The sequence below is a fragment of the Schistocerca gregaria genome, chromosome 10, assembly GCF_023897955.1.
Source record: "Schistocerca gregaria isolate iqSchGreg1 chromosome 10, iqSchGreg1.2, whole genome shotgun sequence".
Taxonomy (NCBI): Eukaryota; Metazoa; Arthropoda; class Insecta; order Orthoptera; family Acrididae; genus Schistocerca; species Schistocerca gregaria.
This window is the reverse complement of record NC_064929.1, coordinates 24,595,033-24,619,825: the sequence shown is the minus strand read 5'-3', so window position 1 is coordinate 24,619,825 and position 24,793 is coordinate 24,595,033. Positions and strand designations below refer to the sequence as shown.

General features: G+C 48.8%; 5 non-coding genes across 5 annotated transcripts; all 5 read right to left on the bottom strand.

Moving 5' to 3' along the window:
• Positions 1-4,476: 4,476 nt before the first annotated feature.
• On the bottom strand, positions 4,477-4,549 carry Trnaa-ggc (transfer RNA alanine (anticodon GGC)). Its single transcript has one exon. It is a non-coding gene; the product is annotated as a tRNA-Ala (tRNA).
• A 9,375-nt stretch (positions 4,550-13,924) lies between these two features.
• Positions 13,925-13,997, bottom strand: Trnaa-ggc (transfer RNA alanine (anticodon GGC)). The gene has a single exon. It is a non-coding gene; the product is annotated as a tRNA-Ala (tRNA).
• A 3,078-nt stretch (positions 13,998-17,075) lies between these two features.
• On the bottom strand, positions 17,076-17,148 carry Trnaa-ggc (transfer RNA alanine (anticodon GGC)). The gene has a single exon. It is a non-coding gene; the product is annotated as a tRNA-Ala (tRNA).
• A 4,177-nt stretch (positions 17,149-21,325) lies between these two features.
• Trnat-agu (transfer RNA threonine (anticodon AGU)) lies at positions 21,326-21,398 on the bottom strand. Its single transcript has one exon. It is a non-coding gene; the product is annotated as a tRNA-Thr (tRNA).
• Positions 21,399-24,514: 3,116 nt separating this feature from the next.
• Positions 24,515-24,587, bottom strand: Trnat-agu (transfer RNA threonine (anticodon AGU)). Its single transcript has one exon. It is a non-coding gene; the product is annotated as a tRNA-Thr (tRNA).
• Positions 24,588-24,793: the final 206 nt, after the last annotated feature.

The window sequence follows — 24,793 nt, the reverse complement described above, 5'->3', positions numbered from 1 at the left end:
ATTCCGTCTGTTTTTAACGTCTTAAATTGAAAGAGCCGTCACAAATTGCTCCGTTTTCACTCATTGTAGACAATTATACAGCACCTGAGGTAACAAACACATCTCTACATTATTTATGCCAACTCAGTGCCTCGCTCTTTACTACTGTGTACCAATCTTGTCGTCCAACTGCAAAACACTGGGCCACAACAAGTTTCCGCGTCTCCATTGCACTGCGCATACTACGAAACGCTCCCCAAACTTGGCACTCACCCTCGCAGCCGACTTTTCCGACTTTCCACGACGCTCACGCAACGCTCACGCTAGTGACAGCATTATTTATAGTTCGACGTCGCGCCAAAGCGAATGAGTACATTTCGCCTACGGCTTAGGCCGCCCTCCTAGTGTGGCTGCTCGGTGTCTGCAGGCAGCGAGTGTCTGCAAGCTTCCTGTGTTCGCACCTATGTCACCTGTGCTTGCTTGTCAGAGACAGACTATCGCAAAACATACAACTCACTCCATGAATTGATTGCTACGGCATCTGTTATCAGCAGTCACAACTAGCAACACCAGTAGCAGCTGACTGCACGCAAAGAATAGGAATGTGCAGTGGGATTTACATGAACTCGGCGCAAGGCAGATCTTTCCGACATAGGCTTGAGAATCTTACGGGAACACTTGTACTGTTTCTAAATTAAGTGTAGGCGTGGGAGGAGGGTGCTTCCTGCGCACAAATAACAGCACGCTTGTCAATTGTGGATGCTAATCATTCGCTTGTATCTTCCTAGACACATCTGCTGGTCGTGAATTATTCCATTTGCATATCAAGGTGCGCATGTAGGTGTGTTAAAAATTCTGGAGGCACTGGGTATTGATCCCAGTACCTCTCGCATACTAAGCGAGCGCTCTACCATCTGAGCTACGCCCGCCCCCCCGAAGACTAATGGTGCTACATACAGCCATATAGACGACACAGACCCTTGCACTCCCATTATTCAGCAGACAAACACTACTCTCTATGTATCCGTTAGGGTGTCTTTCAGGTTTCGTGCATTCTGTATCGAATCGTAGTTGGCCACAATGAAAGTGGCACGTATAACGTCGAAAATAGAATTCGGACACCGCTCTGAGTAAGACCAACGTGTTGTCCACCCTCTAGACTTCAATGAGGTTAAGCCGCGATACCTAAGACAGATCTGCACTCGATGACACCTCGATAACAGCCGGTCCCCACACTTACATCTTGCTCTCCTTACGTCAGTATACATCATATCAGTCTGTGACGCTGGCTTTGCAACATCTTGCGTGCCTTTAGCTTCGCCGCGACCAACACTTACCATGCACTGACCACAAAAAATGGAGGCGCCGCGGCTTGAACCCTGGACCTTTCACATGCCAAGCGAACGCTCTACCAACTGAGCTACGCCCCATGCACGAGCAAACTGCGCTATTCCCCATTGTTTGCGACTCAGATGCGCACGGACACGATGGTTGGTTGGTTTGTAGCGGTGAAGGGAGCAGAGTACAAAGCGCGGACCCGTTCATATACACAAAAGTTCCAAGTAGTTTCGATGCTCTGGTATTGCAAATGCAAATTCCGTCTGTTTTTAACGTCTTAAATTGAAAGAGCCGTCACAAATTGCTCCGTTTTCACTCATTGTAGACAATTATACAGCACCTGAGGTAACAAACACATCTCTACATTATTTATGCCAACTCAGTGCCTCGCTCTTTACTACTGTGTACCAATCTTGTCGTCCAACTGCAAAACACTGGGCCACAACAAGTTTCCGCGTCTCCATTGCACTGCGCATACTACGAAACGCTCCCCAAACTTGGCACTCACCCTCGCAGCCGACTTTTCCGACTTTCCACGACGCTCACGCTAGTGACAGCATTATTTATAGTTCGACGTCGCGCCAAAGCGAATGAGTACATTTCGCCTACGGCTTAGGCCGCCCTCCTAGTGTGGCTGCTCGGTGTCTGCAGGCAGCGAGGGTCTGCAAGCTTCCTGTGTTCGCACCTATGTCACCTGTGCTTGCTTGTCAGAGACAGACTATCGCAAAACATACAACTCACTCCATGAATTGATTGCTACGGCATCTGTTATCAGCAGTCACAACTAGCAACACCAGTAGCAGCTGACTGCACGCAAAGAATAGGAATGTGCAGTGGGATTTACATGAACTCGGCGCAAGGCAGATCTTTCCGACATAGGCTTGAGAATCTTACGGGAACACTTGTACTGTTTCTAAATTAAGTGTAGGCGTGGGAGGAGGGTGCTTCCTGCGCACAAATAACAGCACGCTTGTCAATTGTGGATGCTAATCATTCGCTTGTATCTTCCTAGACACATCTGCTGGTCGTGAATTATTCCATTTGCATATCAAGGTGCGCATGTAGGTGTGTTAAAAATTCTGGAGGCACTGGGTATTGATCCCAGTACCTCTCGCATACTAAGCGAGCGCTCTACCATCTGGGCTACGCCCGCCCCCCCGAAGACTAATGGTGCTACATACAGCCATATAGACGACACAGACCCTTGCACTCCCATTATTCAGCAGACAAACACTACTCTCTAAGTATCCGTTAGGGTGTCTTTCAGGTTTCGTGCATTCTGTATCGAATCGTAGTTGGCCACAATGAAAGTGGCACGTATAACGTCGAAAATAGAATTCGGACACCGCTCTGAGTAAGACCAACGTGTTGTCCACCCTCTAGACTTCAATGAGGTTAAGCCGCGATACCTAAGACAGATCTGCACTCGATGACACCTCGATAACAGCCGGTCCCCACACTTACATCTTGCTCTCCTTACGTCAGTATACATCATATCAGTCTGTGACGCTGGCTTTGCAACATCTTGCGTGCCTTTAGGTTCGCCGCGACCAACACTTACCATGCACTGACCACAAAAAATGGAGGCGCCGCGGCTTGAACCCTGGACCTTTCACATGACAAGCGAACGCTCTACCAACTGAGCTACGCCCCATGCACGAGCAAACTGCGCTATTCCCCATTCTTTGCGACTCAGATGCGCACGGACACGATGGTTGGTTGGTTTGTAGCGGTGAAGGGAGCAGAGTACAAAGCGCGGACCCGTTCATATACACAAAAGTTCCAAGTAGTTTCGATGCTCTGGTATTGCAAATGCAAATTCCGTCTGTTTTTAACGTCTTAAATTGAAAGAGCCGTCACAAATTGCTCCGTTTTCACTCATTGTAGACAATTATACAGCACCTGAGGTAACAAACACATCTCGAGAACCATTGTGCACTACATTATTTATGCCAACTCAGTGCCTCGCTCTTTACTACTGTGTACCAATCTTGTCGTCCAACTGCAAAACACTGGGCCACAACAAGTTTCCGCGTCTCCATTGCACTGCGCATACTACGAAACGCTCCCCAAACTTGGCACTCACCCTCGCAGCCGACTTTTCCGACTTTCCGCAACGCTCACGCTAGTGACAGCATTATTTATAGTTCGACGTCGCGCCAAAGCGAATGAGTACATTTCGCCTACGGCTTAGGCCGCCCTCCTAGTGTGGCTGCTCGGTGTCTGCAGGCAGCGAGGGTCTGCAAGCTTCCTGTGTTCGCACCTATGTCACCTGTGCTTGCTTGTCAGAGACAGACTATCGCAAAACATACAACTCACTCCATGAATTGATTGCTACGGCATCTGTTATCAGCAGTCACAACTAGCAACACCAGTAGCAGCTGACTGCACGCAAAGAATAGGAATGTGCAGTGGGATTTACGTGAACTCGGCGCAAGGCAGATCTTTCCGACATAGGCTTGAGAATCTTACGGGAACACTTGTACTGTTTCTAAATTAAGTGTAGGCGTGGGAGGAGGGTGCTTCCTGCGCACAAATAACAGCACGCTTGTCAATTGTGGATGCTAATCATTCGCTTGTATCTTCCTAGACACATCTGCTGGTCGTGAATTATTCCATTTGCATATCAAGGTGCGCATGTAGGTGTGTTAAAAATTCTGGAGGCACTGGGTATTGATCCCAGTACCTCTCGCATACTAAGCGAGCGCTCTACCATCTGAGCTACGCCCGCCCCCCCGAAGACTAATGGTGCTACATACAGCCATATAGACGACACAGACCCTTGCACTCCCATTATTCAGCAGACAAACACTACTCTCTATGTATCCGTTAGGGTGTCTTTCAGGTTTCGTGCATTCTGTATCGAATCGTAGTTGGCCACAATGAAAGTGGCACGTATAACGTCGAAAATAGAATTCGGACACCGCTCTGAGTAAGACCAACGTGTTGTCCACCCTCTAGACTTCAATGAGGTTAAGCCGCGATACCTAAGACAGATCTGCACTCGATGACACCTCGATAACAGCCGGTCCCCACACTTACATCTTGCTCTCCTTACGTCAGTATACATCATATCAGTCTGTGACGCTGGCTTTGCAACATCTTGCGTGCCTTTAGGTTCGCCGCGACCAACACTTACCATGCACTGACCACAAAAAATTGAGGCGCCGCGGCTTGAACCCTGGACCTTTCACATGCCAAGCGAACGCTCTACCAACTGAGCTACGCCCCATGCACGAGCAAACTGCGCTATTCCCCATTCTTTGCGACTCAGATGCGCACGGACACGATGGTTGGTTGGTTTGTAGCGGTGAAGGGAGCAGAGTACAAAGCGCGGACCCGTTCATATACACAAAAGTTCCAAGTAGTTTCGATGCTCTGGTATTGCAAATGCAAATTCCGTCTGTTTTTAACGTCTTAAATTGAAAGAGCCGTCACAAATTGCTCCGTTTTCACTCATTGTAGACAATTATACAGCACCTGAGGTAACAAACACATCTCTACATTATTTATGCCAACTCAGTGCCTCGCTCTTTACTACTGTGTACCAATCTTGTCGTCCAACTGCAAAACACTGGGCCACAACAAGTTTCCGCGTCTCCATTGCACTGCGCATACTACGAAACGCTCCCCAAACTTGGCACTCACCCTCGCAGCCGACTTTTCCGACTTTCCACGACGCTCACGCAACGCTCACGCTAGTGACAGCATTATTTATAGTTCGACGTCGCGCCAAAGCGAATGAGTACATTTCGCCTACGGCTTAGGCCGCCCTCCTAGTGTGGCTGCTCGGTGTCTGCAGGCAGCGAGTGTCTGCAAGCTTCCTGTGTTCGCACCTATGTCACCTGTGCTTGCTTGTCAGAGACAGACTATCGCAAAACATACAACTCACTCCATGAATTGATTGCTACGGCATCTGTTATCAGCAGTCACAACTAGCAACACCAGTAGCAGCTGACTGCACGCAAAGAATAGGAATGTGCAGTGGGATTTACATGAACTCGGCGCAAGGCAGATCTTTCCGACATAGGCTTGAGAATCTTACGGGAACACTTGTACTGTTTCTAAATTAAGTGTAGGCGTGGGAGGAGGGTGCTTCCTGCGCACAAATAACAGCACGCTTGTCAATTGTGGATGCTAATCATTCGCTTGTATCTTCCTAGACACATCTGCTGGTCGTGAATTATTCCATTTGCATATCAAGGTGCGCATGTAGGTGTGTTAAAAATTCTGGAGGCACTGGGTATTGATCCCAGTACCTCTCGCATACTAAGCGAGCGCTCTACCATCTGAGCTACGCCCGCCCCCCCGAAGACTAATGGTGCTACATACAGCCATATAGACGACACAGACCCTTGCACTCCCATTATTCAGCAGACAAACACTACTCTCTATGTATCCGTTAGGGTGTCTTTCAGGTTTCGTGCATTCTGTATCGAATCGTAGTTGGCCACAATGAAAGTGGCACGTATAACGTCGAAAATAGAATTCGGACACCGCTCTGAGTAAGACCAACGTGTTGTCCACCCTCTAGACTTCAATGAGGTTAAGCCGCGATACCTAAGACAGATCTGCACTCGATGACACCTCGATAACAGCCGGTCCCCACACTTACATCTTGCTCTCCTTACGTCAGTATACATCATATCAGTCTGTGACGCTGGCTTTGCAACATCTTGCGTGCCTTTAGCTTCGCCGCGACCAACACTTACCATGCACTGACCACAAAAAATGGAGGCGCCGCGGCTTGAACCCTGGACCTTTCACATGCCAAGCGAACGCTCTACCAACTGAGCTACGCCCCATGCACGAGCAAACTGCGCTATTCCCCATTGTTTGCGACTCAGATGCGCACGGACACGATGGTTGGTTGGTTTGTAGCGGTGAAGGGAGCAGAGTACAAAGCGCGGACCCGTTCATATACACAAAAGTTCCAAGTAGTTTCGATGCTCTGGTATTGCAAATGCAAATTCCGTCTGTTTTTAACGTCTTAAATTGAAAGAGCCGTCACAAATTGCTCCGTTTTCACTCATTGTAGACAATTATACAGCACCTGAGGTAACAAACACATCTCTACATTATTTATGCCAACTCAGTGCCTCGCTCTTTACTACTGTGTACCAATCTTGTCGTCCAACTGCAAAACACTGGGCCACAACAAGTTTCCGCGTCTCCATTGCACTGCGCATACTACGAAACGCTCCCCAAACTTGGCACTCACCCTCGCAGCCGACTTTTCCGACTTTCCACGACGCTCACGCTAGTGACAGCATTATTTATAGTTCGACGTCGCGCCAAAGCGAATGAGTACATTTCGCCTACGGCTTAGGCCGCCCTCCTAGTGTGGCTGCTCGGTGTCTGCAGGCAGCGAGGGTCTGCAAGCTTCCTGTGTTCGCACCTATGTCACCTGTGCTTGCTTGTCAGAGACAGACTATCGCAAAACATACAACTCACTCCATGAATTGATTGCTACGGCATCTGTTATCAGCAGTCACAACTAGCAACACCAGTAGCAGCTGACTGCACGCAAAGAATAGGAATGTGCAGTGGGATTTACATGAACTCGGCGCAAGGCAGATCTTTCCGACATAGGCTTGAGAATCTTACGGGAACACTTGTACTGTTTCTAAATTAAGTGTAGGCGTGGGAGGAGGGTGCTTCCTGCGCACAAATAACAGCACGCTTGTCAATTGTGGATGCTAATCATTCGCTTGTATCTTCCTAGACACATCTGCTGGTCGTGAATTATTCCATTTGCATATCAAGGTGCGCATGTAGGTGTGTTAAAAATTCTGGAGGCACTGGGTATTGATCCCAGTACCTCTCGCATACTAAGCGAGCGCTCTACCATCTGGGCTACGCCCGCCCCCCCGAAGACTAATGGTGCTACATACAGCCATATAGACGACACAGACCCTTGCACTCCCATTATTCAGCAGACAAACACTACTCTCTAAGTATCCGTTAGGGTGTCTTTCAGGTTTCGTGCATTCTGTATCGAATCGTAGTTGGCCACAATGAAAGTGGCACGTATAACGTCGAAAATAGAATTCGGACACCGCTCTGAGTAAGACCAACGTGTTGTCCACCCTCTAGACTTCAATGAGGTTAAGCCGCGATACCTAAGACAGATCTGCACTCGATGACACCTCGATAACAGCCGGTCCCCACACTTACATCTTGCTCTCCTTACGTCAGTATACATCATATCAGTCTGTGACGCTGGCTTTGCAACATCTTGCGTGCCTTTAGGTTCGCCGCGACCAACACTTACCATGCACTGACCACAAAAAATGGAGGCGCCGCGGCTTGAACCCTGGACCTTTCACATGACAAGCGAACGCTCTACCAACTGAGCTACGCCCCATGCACGAGCAAACTGCGCTATTCCCCATTCTTTGCGACTCAGATGCGCACGGACACGATGGTTGGTTGGTTTGTAGCGGTGAAGGGAGCAGAGTACAAAGCGCGGACCCGTTCATATACACAAAAGTTCCAAGTAGTTTCGATGCTCTGGTATTGCAAATGCAAATTCCGTCTGTTTTTAACGTCTTAAATTGAAAGAGCCGTCACAAATTGCTCCGTTTTCACTCATTGTAGACAATTATACAGCACCTGAGGTAACAAACACATCTCTACATTATTTATGCCAACTCAGTGCCTCGCTCTTTACTACTGTGTACCAATCTTGTCGTCCAACTGCAAAACACTGGGCCACAACAAGTTTCCGCGTCTCCATTGCACTGCGCATACTACGAAACGCTCCCCAAACTTGGCACTCACCCTCGCAGCCGACTTTTCCGACTTTCCACGACACTCACGCAACGCTCACGCTAGTGACAGCATTATTTATAGTTCGACGTCGCGCCAAAGCGAATGAGTACATTTCGCCTACGGCTTAGGCCGCCCTCCTAGTGTGGCTGCTCGGTGTCTGCAGGCAGCGAGGGTCTGCAAGCTTCCTGTGTTCGCACCTATGTCACCTGTGCTTGCTTGTCAGAGACAGACTATCGCAAAACATACAACTCACTCCATGAATTGATTGCTACGGCTTCTGTTATCAGCAGTCACAACTAGCAACACCAGTAGCAGCTGACTGCACGCAAAGAATAGGAATGTGCAGTGGGATTTACATGAACTCGGCGCAAGGCAGATCTTTCCGACATAGGCTTGAGAATCTTACGGGAACACGTACTGTTTCTAAATTAAGTGTAGGCGTGGGAGGAGGGTGCTTCCTGCGCACAAATAACAGCACGCTTGTCAATTGTGGATGCTAATCATTCGCTTGTATCTTCCTAGACACATCTGCTGGTCGTGAATTATTCCATTTGCATATCAAGGTGCGCATGTAGGTGTGTTAAAAATTCTGGAGGCACTGGGTATTGATCCCAGTACCTCTCGCATACTAAGCGAGCGCTCTACCATCTGAGCTACGCCCGCCCCCCCGAAGACTAATGGTGCTACATACAGCCATATAGACGACACAGACCCTTGCACTCCCATTATTCAGCAGACAAACACTACTCTCTATGTATCCGTTAGGGTGTCTTTCAGGTTTCGTGCATTCTGTATCGAATCGTAGTTGGCCACAATGAAAGTGGCACGTATAACGTCGAAAATAGAATTCGGACACCGCTCTGAGTAAGACCAACGTGTTGTCCACCCTCTAGACTTCAATGAGGTTAAGCCGCGATACCTAAGACAGATCTGCACTCGATGACACCTCGATAACAGCCGGTCCCCACACTTACATCTTGCTCTCCTTACGTCAGTATACATCATATCAGTCTGTGACGCTGGCTTTGCAACATCTTGCGTGCCTTTAGCTTCGCCGCGACCAACACTTACCATGCACTGACCACAAAAAATGGAGGCGCCGCGGCTTGAACCCTGGACCTTTCACATGCCAAGCGAACGCTCTACCAACTGAGCTACGCCCCATGCACGAGCAAACTGCGCTATTCCCCATTGTTTGCGACTCAGATGCGCACGGACACGATGGTTGGTTGGTTTGTAGCGGTGAAGGGAGCAGAGTACAAAGGCGCGAACCCGTTCATATACACAAAAGTTCCAAGTAGTTTCGATGCTCTGGTATTACAAATGCAAATTCCGTCTGTTTTTAACGTCTTAAATTGAAAGAGCCGTCACAAATTGCTCCGTTTTCACTCATTGTAGACAATTATACAGCACCTGAGGTAACAAACACATCTCGAGAACCATTGTGCACTACATTATTTATGCCAACTCAGTGCCTCGCTCTTTACTACTGTGTACCAATCTTGTCGTCCAACTGCAAAACACTGGGCCACAACAAGTTTCCGCGTCTCCATTGCACTGCGCATACTACGAAACGCTCCCCAAACTTGGCACTCACCCTCGCAGCCGACTTTTCCGACTTTCCACGACGCTCACGCAACGCTCACGCTAGTGACAGCATTATTTATAGTTCGACGTCGCGCCAAAGCGAATGAGTACATTTCGCCTACGGCTTAGGCCGCCCTCCTAGTGTGGCTGCTCGGTGTCTGCAGGCAGCGAGGGTCTGCAAGCTTCCTGTGTTCGCACCTATGTCACCTGTGCTTGCTTGTCAGAGACAGACTATCGCAAAACATACAACTCACTCCATGAATTGATTGCTACGGCATCTGTTATCAGCAGTCACAACTAGCAACACCAGTAGCAGCTGACTGCACGCAAAGAATAGGAATGTGCAGTGGGATTTACGTGAACTCGGCGCAAGGCAGATCTTTCCGACATAGGCTTGAGAATCTTACGGGAACACTTGTACTGTTTCTAAATTAAGTGTAGGCGTGGGAGGAGGGTGCTTCCTGCGCACAAATAACAGCACGCTTGTCAATTGTGGATGCTAATCATTCGCTTGTATCTTCCTAGACACATCTGCTGGTCGTGAATTATTTCATTTGCATATCAAGGTGCGCATGTAGGTGTGTTAAAAATTCTGGAGGCACTGGGTATTGATCCCAGTACCTCTCGCATACTAAGCGTGCGCTCTACCATCTGAGCTACGCCCGCCCCCCCGAAGACTAATGGTGCTACATACAGCCATATAGACGACACAGACCCTTGCACTCCCATTATTCAGCAGACAAACACTACTCTCTATGTATCCGTTAGGGTGTCTTTCAGGTTTCGTGCATTCTGTATCGAATCGTAGTTGGCCACAATGAAAGTGGCACGTATAACGTCGAAAATAGAATTCGGACACCGCTCTGAGTAAGACCAACGTGTTGTCCACCCTCTAGACTTCAATGAGGTTAAGCCGCGATACCTAAGACAGATCTGCACTCGATGACACCTCGATAACAGCCGGTCCCCACACTTACATCTTGCTCTCCTTACGTCAGTATACATCATATCAGTCTGTGACGCTGGCTTTGCAACATCTTGCGTGCCTTTAGGTTCGCCGCGACCAACACTTACCATGCACTGACCACAAAAAATGGAGGCGCCGCGGCTTGAACCCTGGACCTTTCACATGCCAAGCGAACGCTCTACCAACTGAGCTACGCCCCATGCACGAGCAAACTGCGCTATTCCCCATTGTTTGCGACTCAGATGCGCACGGACACGATGGTTGGTTGGTTTGTAGCGGTGAAGGGAGCAGAGTACAAAGCGCGGACCCGTTCATATACACAAAAGTTCCAAGTAGTTTCGATGCTCTGGTATTGCAAATGCAAATTCCGTCTGTTTTTAACGTCTTAAATTGAAAGAGCCGTCACAAATTGCTCCGTTTTCACTCATTGTAGACAATTATACAGCACCTGAGGTAACAAACACATCTCTACATTATTTATGCCAACTCAGTGCCTCGCTCTTTACTACTGTGTACCAATCTTGTCGTCCAACTGCAAAACACTGGGCCACAACAAGTTTCCGCGTCTCCATTGCACTGCGCATACTACGAAACGCTCCCCAAACTTGGCACTCACCCTCGCAGCCGACTTTTCCGACTTTCCACGACGCTCACGCAACGCTCACGCTAGTGACAGCATTATTTATAGTTCGACGTCGCGCCAAAGCGAATGAGTACATTTCGCCTACGGCTTAGGCCGCCCTCCTAGTGTGGTTGCTCGGGGTCTGCAGGCAGCGAGGGTCTGCAAGCTTCCTGTGTTCGCACCTATGTCACCTGTGCTTGCTTGTCAGAGACAGACTATCGCAAAACATACAACTCACTCCATGAATTGATTGCTACGGCATCTGTTATCAGCAGTCACAACTAGCAACACCAGTAGCAGCTGACTGCACGCAAAGAATAGGAATGTGCAGTGGGATTTACATGAACTCGGCGCAAGGCAGATCTTTCCGACATAGGCTTGAGAATCTTACGGGAACACTTGTACTGTTTCTAAATTAAGTGTAGGCGTGGGAGGAGGGTGCTTCCTGCGCACAAATAACAGCACGCTTGTCAATTGTGGATGCTAATCATTCGCTTGTATCTTCCTAGACACATCTGCTGGTCGTGAATTATTCCATTTGCATATCAAGGTGCGCATGTAGGTGTGTTAAAAATTCTGGAGGCACTGGGTATTGATCCCAGTACCTCTTGCATACTAAGCGAGCGCTCTACCATCTGAGCTACGCCCGCCCCCCCGAAGACTAATGGTGCTACATACAGCCATATAGACGACACAGACCCTTGCACTCCCATTATTCAGCAGACAAACACTACTCTCTATGTATCCGTTAGGGTGTCTTTCAGGTTTCGTGCATTCTGTATCGAATCGTAGTTGGCCACAATGAAAGTGGCACGTATAACGTCGAAAATAGAATTCGGACACCGCTCTGAGTAAGACCAACGTGTTGTCCACCCTCTAGACTTCAATGAGGTTAAGCCGCGATACCTAAGACAGATCTGCACTCGATGACACCTCGATAACAGCCGGTCCCCACACTTACATCTTGCTCCCCTTACGTCAGTATACATCATATCAGTCTGTGACGCTGGCTTTGCAACATCTTGCGTGCCTTTAGCTTCGCCGCGACCAACACTTACCATGCCCTGACCACAAAAAATGGAGGCGCCGCGGCTTGAACCCTGGACCTTTCACATGCCAAGCGAACGCTCTACCAACTGAGCTAAGCCCCATGCACGAGCAAACTGCGCTATTCCCCATTGTTTGCGACTCAGATGCGCACGGACACGATGGTTGGTTGGTTTGTAGCGGTGAAGGGAGCAGAGTACAAAGGCGCGAACCCGTTCATATACACAAAAGTTCCAAGTAGTTTCGATGCTCTGGTATTACAAATGCAAATTCCGTCTGTTTTTAACGTCTTAAATTGAAAGAGCCGTCACAAATTGCTCCGTTTTCACTCATTGTAGACAATTATACAGCACCTGAGGTAACAAACACATCTCGAGAACCATTGTGCACTACATTATTTATGCCAACTCAGTGCCTCGCTCTTTACTACTGTGTACCAATCTTGTCGTCCAACTGCAAAACACTGGGCCACAACAAGTTTCCGCGTCTCCATTGCACTGCGCATACTACGAAACGCTCCCCAAACTTGGCACTCACCCTCGCAGCCGACTTTTCCGACTTTCCGCAACGCTCACGCTAGTGACAGCATTATTTATAGTTCGACGTCGCGCCAAAGCGAATGAGTACATTTCGCCTACGGCTTAGGCCGCCCTCCTAGTGTGGCTGCTCGGTGTCTGCAGGCAGCGAGGGTCTGCAAGCTTCCTGTGTTCGCACCTATGTCACCTGTGCTTGCTTGTCAGAGACAGACTATCGCAAAACATACAACTCACTCCATGAATTGATTGCTACGGCATCTGTTATCAGCAGTCACAACTAGCAACACCAGTAGCAGCTGACTGCACGCAAAGAATAGGAATGTGCAGTGGGATTTACGTGAACTCGGCGCAAGGCAGATCTTTCCGACATAGGCTTGAGAATCTTACGGGAACACTTGTACTGTTTCTAAATTAAGTGTAGGCGTGGGAGGAGGGTGCTTCCTGCGCACAAATAACAGCACGCTTGTCAATTGTGGATGCTAATCATTCGCTTGTATCTTCCTAGACACATCTGCTGGTCGTGAATTATTCCATTTGCATATCAAGGTGCGCATGTAGGTGTGTTAAAAATTCTGGAGGCACTGGGTATTGATCCCAGTACCTCTCGCATACTAAGCGAGCGCTCTACCATCTGAGCTACGCCCGCCCCCCCGAAGACTAATGGTGCTACATACAGCCATATAGACGACACAGACCCTTGCACTCCCATTATTCAGCAGACAAACACTACTCTCTATGTATCCGTTAGGGTGTCTTTCAGGTTTCGTGCATTCTGTATCGAATCGTAGTTGGCCACAATGAAAGTGGCACGTATAACGTCGAAAATAGAATTCGGACACCGCTCTGAGTAAGACCAACGTGTTGTCCACCCTCTAGACTTCAATGAGGTTAAGCCGCGATACCTAAGACAGATCTGCACTCGATGACACCTCGATAACAGCCGGTCCCCACACTTACATCTTGCTCTCCTTACGTCAGTATACATCATATCAGTCTGTGACGCTGGCTTTGCAACATCTTGCGTGCCTTTAGGTTCGCCGCGACCAACACTTACCATGCACTGACCACAAAAAATTGAGGCGCCGCGGCTTGAACCCTGGACCTTTCACATGCCAAGCGAACGCTCTACCAACTGAGCTACGCCCCATGCACGAGCAAACTGCGCTATTCCCCATTCTTTGCGACTCAGATGCGCACGGACACGATGGTTGGTTGGTTTGTAGCGGTGAAGGGAGCAGAGTACAAAGCGCGGACCCGTTCATATACACAAAAGTTCCAAGTAGTTTCGATGCTCTGGTATTGCAAATGCAAATTCCGTCTGTTTTTAACGTCTTAAATTGAAAGAGCCGTCACAAATTGCTCCGTTTTCACTCATTGTAGACAATTATACAGCACCTGAGGTAACAAACACATCTCTACATTATTTATGCCAACTCAGTGCCTCGCTCTTTACTACTGTGTACCAATCTTGTCGTCCAACTGCAAAACACTGGGCCACAACAAGTTTCCGCGTCTCCATTGCACTGCGCATACTACGAAACGCTCCCCAAACTTGGCACTCACCCTCGCAGCCGACTTTTCCGACTTTCCACGACGCTCACGCAACGCTCACGCTAGTGACAGCATTATTTATAGTTCGACGTCGCGCCAAAGCGAATGAGTACATTTCGCCTACGGCTTAGGCCGCCCTCCTAGTGTGTCTGCTCGGTGTCTGCAGGCAGCGAGGGTCTGCAAGCTTCCTGTGTTCGCACCTATGTCACCTGTGCTTGCTTGTCAGAGACAGACTATCGCAAAACATACAACTCACTCCATGAATTGATTGCTACGGCATCTGTTATCAGCAGTCACAACTAGCAACACCAGTAGCAGCTGACTGCACGCAAAGAATAGGAATGTGCAGTGGGATTTACATGAACTCGGCGCAAGGCAGATCTTTCCGACATAGGCTTGAGAATCTTACGGGAACACTTGTACTGTTTCTAAATTAAGTGTAGGCGTGGGAGGAGGGTGCTTCCTGCGCACAAATAACAGCACGCTTGTCAATTGTGGATGCTAATCATTCGCTTGTATCTTCCTAGACACATCTGCTGGTCGTGAATTATTCCATTTGCATATCAAGGTGCGCATGTAGGTGTGTTAAAAATTCTGGAGGCACTGGGTATTGATCCCAGTACCTCTCGCATACTAAGCGAGCGCTCTACCATCTGAGCTACGCCCGCCCCCCCGAAGACTAATGGTGCTACATACAGCCATATAGACGACACAGACCCTTGCACTCCCATTATTCAGCAGACAAACACTACTCTCTATGTATCCGTTAGGGTGTCTTTCAGGTTTCGTGCATTCTGTATCGAATCGTAGTTGGCCACAATGAAAGTGGCACGTATAACGTCGAAAATAGAATTCGGACACCGCTCTGAGTAAGACCAACGTGTTGTCGACCCTCTAGACTTCAATGAGGTTAAGCCGCGATACCTAAGACAGATCTGCACTCGATGACACCTCGATAACAGCCGGTCCCCACACTTACATCTTGCTCTCCTTACGTCAGTATACATCATATCAGTCTGTGACGCTGGCTTTGCAACATCTTGCGTGCCTTTAGGTTCGCCGCGACCAACACTTACCATGCACTGACCACAAAAAATGGAGGCGCCGCGGCTTGAACCCTGGACCTTTCACATGCCAAGCGAACGCTCTACCAACTGAGCTACGCCCCATGCACGAGCAAACTGCGCTATTCCCCATTGTTTGCGACTCAGATGCGCACGGACACGATGGTTGGTTGGTTTGTAGCGGTGAAGGGAGCAGAGTACAAAGCGCGGACCCGTTCATATACACAAAAGTTCCAAGTAGTTTCGATGCTCTGGTATTGCAAATGCAAATTCCGTCTGTTTTTAACGTCTTAAATTGAAAGAGCCGTCACAAATTGCTCCGTTTTCACTCATTGTAGACAATTATACAGCACCTGAGGTAACAAACACATCTCGAGAACCATTGTGCACTACATTATTTATGCCAACTCAGTGCCTCGCTCTTTACTACTGTGTACCAATCTTGTCGTCCAACTGCAAAACACTGGGCCACAACAAGTTTCCGCGTCTCCATTGCACTGCGCATACTACGAAACGCTCCCCAAACTTGGCACTCACCCTCGCAGCCGACTTTTCCGACTTTCCGCAACGCTCACGCTAGTGACAGCATTATTTATAGTTCGACGTCGCGCCAAAGCGAATGAGTACATTTCGCCTACGGCTTAGGCCGCCCTCCTAGTGTGGCTGCTCGGTGTCTGCAGGCAGCGAGGGTCTGCAAGCTTCCTGTGTTCGCACCTATGTCACCTGTGCTTGCTTGTCAGAGACAGACTATCGCAAAACATACAACTCACTCCATGAATTGATTGCTACGGCATCTGTTATCAGCAGTCACAACTAGCAACACCAGTAGCAGCTGACTGCACGCAAAGAATAGGAATGTGCAGTGGGATTTACGTGAACTCGGCGCAAGGCAGATCTTTCCGACATAGGCTTGAGAATCTTACGGGAACACTTGTACTGTTTCTAAATTAAGTGTAGGCGTGGGAGGAGGGTGCTTCCTGCGCACAAATAACAGCACGCTTGTCAATTGTGGATGCTAATCATTCGCTTGTATCTTCCTAGACACATCTGCTGGTCGTGAATTATTCCATTTGCATATCAAGGTGCGCATGTAGGTGTGTTAAAAATTCTGGAGGCACTGGGTATTGATCCCAGTACCTCTCGCATACTAAGCGAGCGCTCTACCATCTGAGCTACGCCCGCCCCCCCGAAGACTAATGGTGCTACATACAGCCATATAGACGACACAGACCCTTGCACTCCCATTATTCAGCAGACAAACACTACTCTCTATGTATCCGTTAGGGTGTCTTTCAGGTTTCGTGCATTCTGTATCGAATCGTAGTTGGCCACAATGAAAGTGGCACGTATAACGTCGAAAATAGAATTCGGACACCGCTCTGAGTAAGACCAACGTGTTGTCCACCCTCTAGACTTCAATGAGGTTAAGCCGCGATACCTAAGACAGATCTGCACTCGATGACACCTCGATAACAGCCGGTCCCCACACTTACATCTTGCTCTCCTTACGTCAGTATACATCATATCAGTCTGTGACGCTGGCTTTGCAACATCTTGCGTGCCTTTAGGTTCGCCGCGACCAACACTTACCATGCACTGACCACAAAAAATTGAGGCGCCGCGGCTTGAACCCTGGACCTTTCACATGCCAAGCGAACGCTCTACCAACTGAGCTACGCCCCATGCACGAGCAAACTGCGCTATTCCCCATTCTTTGCGACTCAGATGCGCACGGACACGATGGTTGGTTGGTTTGTAGCGGTGAAGGGAGCAGAGTACAAAGCGCGGACCCGTTCATATACACAAAAGTTCCAAGTAGTTTCGATGCTCTGGTATTGCAAATGCAAATTCCGTCTGTTTTTAACGTCTTAAATTGAAAGAGCCGTCACAAATTGCTCCGTTTTCACTCATTGTAGACAATTATACAGCACCTGAGGTAACAAACACATCTCTACATTATTTATGCCAACTCAGTGCCTCGCTCTTTACTACTGTGTACCAATCTTGTCGTCCAACTGCAAAACACTGGGCCACAACAAGTTTCCGCGTCTCCATTGCACTGCGCATACTACGAAACGCTCCCCAAACTTGGCACTCACCCTCGCAGCCGACTTTTCCGACTTTCCACGACGCTCACGCAACGCTCACGCTAGTGACAGCATTATTTATAGTTCGACGTCGCGCCAAAGCGAATGAGTACATTTCGCCTACGGCTTAGGCCGCCCTCCTAGTGTGTCTGCTCGGTGTCTGCAGGCAGCGAGGGTCTGCAAGCTTCCTGTGTTCGCACCTATGTCACCTGTGCTTGCTTGTCAGAGACAGACTATCGCAAAACATACAACTCACTCCATGAATTGATTGCTACGGCATCTGTTATCAGCAGTCACAACTAGCAACACCAGTAGCAGCTGACTGCACGCAAAGAATAGGAATGTGCAGTGGGATTTACATGAACTCGGCGCAAGGCAGATCTTTCCGACATAGGCTTGAGAATCTTACGGGAACACTTGTACTGTTTCTAAATTAAGTGTAGGCGTGGGAGGAGGGTGCTTCCTGCGCACAAATAACAGCACGCTTGTCAATTGTGGATGCTAATCATTCGCTTGTATCTTCCTAGACACATCTGCTGGTCGTGAATTATTCCATTTGCATATCAAGGTGCGCATGTAGGTGTGTTAAAAATTCTGGAGGCACTGGGTATTGATCCCAGTACCTCTCGCATACTAAGCGAGCGCTCTACCATCTGAGCTACGCCCGCCCCCCCGAAGACTAATGGTGCTACATACAGCCATATAGACGACACAGACCCTTGCACTCCCATTATTCAGCAGACAAACACTACTCTCTATGTATCCGTTAGGGTGTCTTTCAGGTTTCGTGCATTCTGTATCGAATCGTAGTTGGCCACAATGAAAGTGGCACGTATAACGTCGAAAATAGAATTCGGACACCGCTCTGAGTAAGACCAACGTGTTGTCGACCCTCTAGACTTCAATGAGGTTAAGCCGCGATACCTAAGACAGATCTGCACTCGATGACACCTCGATAACAGCCGGTCCCCACACTTACATCTTGCTCTCCTTACGTCAGTATACATCATATCAGTCTGTGACGCTGGCTTTGCAACATCTTGCGTGCCTTTAGGTTCGCCGCGACCAACACTTACCATGCACTGACCACAAAAAATGGAGGCGCCGCGGCTTGAACCCTGGACCTTTCACATGCCAAGCGAACGCTCTACCAACTGAGCTACGCCCCATGCACGAGCAAACTGCGCTATTCCCCATTGTTTGCGACTCAGATGCGCACGGACACGATGGTTGGTTGGTTTGTAGCGGTGAAGGGAGCAGAGTACAAAGCGCGGACCCGTTCATATACACAAAAGTTCCAAGTAGTTTCGATGCTCTGGTATTGCAAATGCAAATTCCGTCTGTTTTTAACGTCTTAAATTGAAAGAGCCGTCACAAATTGCTCCGTTTTCACTCATTGTAGACAATTATACAGCACCTGAGGTAACAAACACATCTCGAGAACCATTGTGCACTACATTATTTATGCCAACTCAGTGCCTCGCTCTTTACTACTGTGTACCAATCTTGTCGTCCAACTGCAAAACACTGGGCCACAACAAGTTTCCGCGTCTCCATTGCACTGCGCATACTACGAAACGCTCCCCAAACTTGGCACTCACCCTCGCAGCCGACTTTTCCGACTTTCCACGACGCTCACGCAACGCTCACGCTAGTGACAGCATTATTTATAGTTCGACGTCGCGCCAAAGCGAATGAGTACATTTCGCCTACGGCTTAGGCCGCCCTCCTAGTGTGGCTGCTCGGTGTCTGCAGGCAGCGAGGGTCTGCAAGCTTCCTGTGTTCGCACCTATGTCACCTGTGCTTGCTTGTCAGAGACAGACTATCGCAAAACATACAACTCACTCCATGAATTGATTGCTACGGCATCTGTTATCAGCAGTCACAACTAGCAACACCAGTAGCAGCTGACTGCACGCAAAGAATAGGAATGTGCAGTGGGATTTACGTGAACTCGGCGCAAGGCAGATCTTTCCGACATACGCTTGAGAATCTTACGGGAACACTTGTACTGTTTCTAAATTAAGTGTAGGCGTGGGAGGAGGGTGCTTCCTGCGCACAAATAACAGCACGCTTGTCAATTGTGGATGCTAATCATTCGCTTGTATCTTCCTAGACACATCTGCTGGTCGTGAATTATTCCATTTGCATATCAAGGTGCGCATGTAGGTGTGTTAAAAATTCTGGAGGCACTGGGTATTGATCCCAGTACCTCTCGCATACTAAGCGAGCGCTCTACCATCTGAGCTACGCCCGCCCCCCCGAAGACTAATGGTGCTACATACAGCCATATAGACGACACAGACCCTTGCACTCCCATTATTCAGCAGACAAACACTACTCTCTATGTATCCGTTAGGGTGTCTTTCAGGTTTCGTGCATTCTGTATCGAATCGTAGTTGGCCACAATGAAAGTGGCACGTATAACGTCGAAAATAGAATTCGGACACCGCTCTGAGTAAGACCAACGTGTTGTCCACCCTCTAGACTTCAATGAGGTTAAGCCGCGATACCTAAGACAGATCTGCACTCGATGACACCTCGATAACAGCCGGTCCCCACACTTACATCTTGCTCTCCTTACGTCAGTATACATCATATCAGTCTGTGACGCTGGCTTTGCAACATCTTGCGTGCCTTTAGCTTCGCCGCGACCAACACTTACCATGCACTGACCACAAAAAATGGAGGCGCCGCGGCTTGAACCCTGGACCTTTCACATGCCAAGCGAACGCTCTACCAACTGAGCTACGCCCCATGCACGAGCAAACTGTGCTATTCCCCATTGTTTGCGACTCAGATGCGCACGGACACGATGGTTGGTTGGTTTGTAGCGGTGAAGGGAGCAGAGTACAAAGCGCGGACCCGTTCATATACACAAAAGTTCCAAGTAGTTTCGATGCTCTGGTATTGCAAATGCAAATTCCGTCTGTTTTTAACGTCTTAAATTGAAAGAGCCGTCACAAATTGCTCCGTTTTCACTCATTGTAGACAATTATACAGCACCTGAGGTAACAAACACATCTCGAGAACCATTGTGCACTACATTATTTATGCCAACTCAGTGCCTCGCTCTTTACTACTGTGTACCAATCTTGTCGTCCAACTGCAAAACACTGGGCCACAACAAGTTTCCGCGTCTCCATTGCACTGCGCATACTACGAAACGCTCCCCAAACTTGGCACTCACCCTCGCAGCCGACTTTTCCGACTTTCCACGACGCTCACGCAACGCTCACGCTAGTGACAGCATTATTTATAGTTCGACGTCGCGCCAAAGCGAATGAGTACATTTCGCCTACGGCTTAGGCCGCCCTCCTAGTGTGGCTGCTCGGTGTCTGCAGGCAGCGAGGGTCTGCAAGCTTCCTGTGTTCGCACCTATGTCACCTGTGCTTGCTTGTCAGAGACAGACTATCGCAAAACATACAACTCACTCCATGAATTGATTGCTACGGCATCTGTTATCAGCAGTCACAACTAGCAACACCAGTAGCAGCTGACTGCACGCAAAGAATAGGAATGTGCAGTGGGATTTACGTGAACTCGGCGCAAGGCAGATCTTTCCGACATAGGCTTGAGAATCTTACGGGAACACTTGTACTGTTTCTAAATTAAGTGTTGGCGTGGGAGGAGGGTGCTTCCTGCGCACAAATAACAGCATGCTTGTCAATTGTGGATGCTAATCATTCGCTTGTATCTTCCTAGACACATCTGCTGGTCGTGAATTATTCCATTTGCATATCAAGGTGCGCATGTAGGTGTGTTAAAAATTCTGGAGGCACTGGGTATTGATCCCAGTACCTCTCGCATACTAAGCGAGCGCTCTACCATCTGAGCTACGCCCCCCCCCCCCCCCCCCCCCCGAAGACTAATGGTGCTACATACAGCCATATAGACGACACAGACCCTTGCACTCCCATTATTCAGCAGACAAACACTACTCTCTATGTATCCGTTAGGGTGTCTTTCAGGTTTCGTGCATTCTGTATCGAATCGTAGTTGGCCACAATGAAAGTGGCACGTATAACGTCGAAAATAGAATTCGGACACCGCTCTGAGTAAGACCAACGTGTTGTCCACCCTCTAGACTTCAATGAGGTTAAGCCGCGATACCTAAGACAGATCTGCACTCGATGACACCTCGATAACAGCCGGTCCCCACACTTACATCTTGCTCTCCTTACGTCAGTATACATCATATCAGTCTGTGACGCTGGCTTTGCAACATCTTGCGTGCCTTTAGCTTCGCCGCGACCAACACTTACCATGCACTGACCACAAAAAATGGAGGCGCCGCGGCTTGAGCCCTGGACCTTTCACATGCCAAGCGAACGCTCTACCAACTGAGCTACGCCCCATGCACGAGCAAACTGTGCTATTCCCCATTGTTTGCGACTCAGATGCGCACGGACACGATGGTTGGTTGGTTTGTAGCGGTGAAGGGAGCAGAGTACAAAGCGCGGACCCGTTCATATACACAAAAGTTCCAAGTAGTTTCGATGCTCTGGTATTGCAAATGCAAATTCCGTCTGTTTTTAACGTCTTAAATTGAAAGAGCCGTCACAAATTGCTCCGTTTTCACTCATTGTAGACAATTATACAGCACCTGAGGTAACAAACACATCTCGAGAACCATTGTGCACTACATTATTTATGCCAACTCAGTGCCTCGCTCTTTACTACTGTGTACCAATCTTGTCGTCCAACTGCAAAACACTGGGCCACAACAAGTTTCCGCGTCTCCATTGCACTGCGCATACTACGAAACGCTCCCCAAACTTGGCACTCACCCTCGCAGCCGACTTTTCCGACTTTCCACGACGCTCACGCAACGCTCACGCTAGTGACAGCATTATTTATAGTTCGACGTCGCGCCAAAGCGAATGAGTACATTTCGCCTACGGCTTAGGCCGCCCTCCTAGTGTGGCTGCTCGGTGTCTGCAGGCAGCGAGGGTCTGCAAGCTTCCTGTGTTCGCACCTATGTCACCTGTGCTTGCTTGTCAGAGACAGACTATCGCAAAACATACAACTCACTCCATGAATTGATTGCTACGGCATCTGTTATCAGCAGTCACAACTAGCAACACCAGTAGCAGCTGACTGCACGCAAAGAATAGGAATGTGCAGTGGGATTTACGTGAACTCGGCGCAAGGCAGATCTTTCCGACATAGGCTTGAGAATCTTACGGGAACACTTGTACTGTTTCTAAATTAAGTGTAGGCGTGGGAGGAGGGTGCTTCCTGCGCACAAATAACAGCACGCTTGTCAATTGTGGATGCTAATCATTCGCTTGTATCTTCCTAGACACATCTGCTGGTCGTGAATTATTCCATTTGCATATCAAGGTGCGCATGTAGGTGTGTTAAAAATTCTGGAGGCACTGGGTATTGATCCCAGTACCTCTCGCATACTAAGCGAGCGCTCTACCATCTGAGCTACGCCCGCCCCCCCGAAGACTAATGGTGCTACATACAGCCATATAGACGACACAGACCCTTGCACTCCCATTATTCAGCAGACAAACACTACTCTCTATGTATCCGTTAGGGTGTCTTTCAGGTTTCGTGCATTCTGTATCGAATCGTAGTTGGCCACAATGAAAGTGGCACGTATAACGTCGAAAATAGAATTCGGACACCGCTCTGAGTAAGATCAACGTGTTGTCCACCCTCTAGACTTCAATGAGGTTAAGCCGCGATACCTAAGACAGATCTGCACTCGATGACACCTCGATAACAGCCGGTCCCCACACTTACATCTTGCTCTCCTTACGTCAGTATACATCATATCAGTCTGTGACGCTGGCTTTGCAACATCTTGCGTGCCTTTAGCTTCGCCGCGACCAACACTTACCATGCACTGACCACAAAAAATGGAGGCGCCGCGGCTTGAACCCTGGACCTTTCACATGCCAAGCGAACGCTCTACCAACTGAGCTACGCCCCATGCACGAGCAAACTGTGCTATTCCCCATTGTTTGCGACTCAGATGCGCACGGACACGATGGTTGGTTGGTTTGTAGCGGTGAAGGGAGCAGAGTACAAAGCGCGGACCCGTTCATATACACAAAAGTTCCAAGTAGTTTCGATGCTCTGGTATTGCAAATGCAAATTCCGTCTGTTTTTAACGTCTTAAATTGAAAGAGCCGTCACAAATTGCTCCGTTTTCACTCATTGTAGACAATTATACAGCACCTGAGGTAACAAACACATCTCGAGAACCATTGTGCACTACATTATTTATGCCAACTCAGTGCCTCGCTCTTTACTACTGTGTACCAATCTTGTCGTCCAACTGCAAAACACTGGGCCACAACAAGTTTCCGCGTCTCCATTGCACTGCGCATACTACGAAACGCTCCCCAAACTTGGCACTCACCCTCGCAGCCGACTTTTCCGACTTTCCACGACGCTCACGCAACGCTCACGCTAGTGACAGCATTATTTATAGTTCGACGTCGCGCCAAAGCGAATGAGTACATTTCGCCTACGGCTTAGGCCGCCCTCCTAGTGTGGCTGCTCGGTGTCTGCAGGCAGCGAGGGTCTGCAAGCTTCCTGTGTTCGCACCTATGTCACCTGTGCTTGCTTGTCAGAGACAGACTATCGCAAAACATACAACTCACTCCATGAATTGATTGCTACGGCATCTGTTATCAGCAGTCACAACTAGCAACACCAGTAGCAGCTGACTGCACGCAAAGAATAGGAATGTGCAGTGGGATTTACGTGAACTCGGCGCAAGGCAGATCTTTCCGACATAGGCTTGAGAATCTTACGGGAACACTTGTACTGTTTCTAAATTAAGTGTTGGCGTGGGAGGAGGGTGCTTCCTGCGCACAAATAACAGCACGCTTGTCAATTGTGGATGCTAATCATTCGCTTGTATCTTCCTAGACACATCTGCTGGTCGTGAATTATTCCATTTGCATATCAAGGTGCGCATGTAGGTGTGTTAAAAATTCTGGAGGCACTGGGTATTGATCCCAGTACCTCTCGCATACTAAGCGAGCGCTCTACCATCTGAGCTACGCCCCCCCCCCCCCCCCCCCCGAAGACTAATGGTGCTACATACAGCCATATAGACGACACAGACCCTTGCACTCCCATTATTCAGCAGACAAACACTACTCTCTATGTATCCGTTAGGGTGTCTTTCAGGTTTCGTGCATTCTGTATCGAATCGTAGTTGGCCACAATGAAAGTGGCACGTATAACGTCGAAAATAGAATTCGGACACCGCT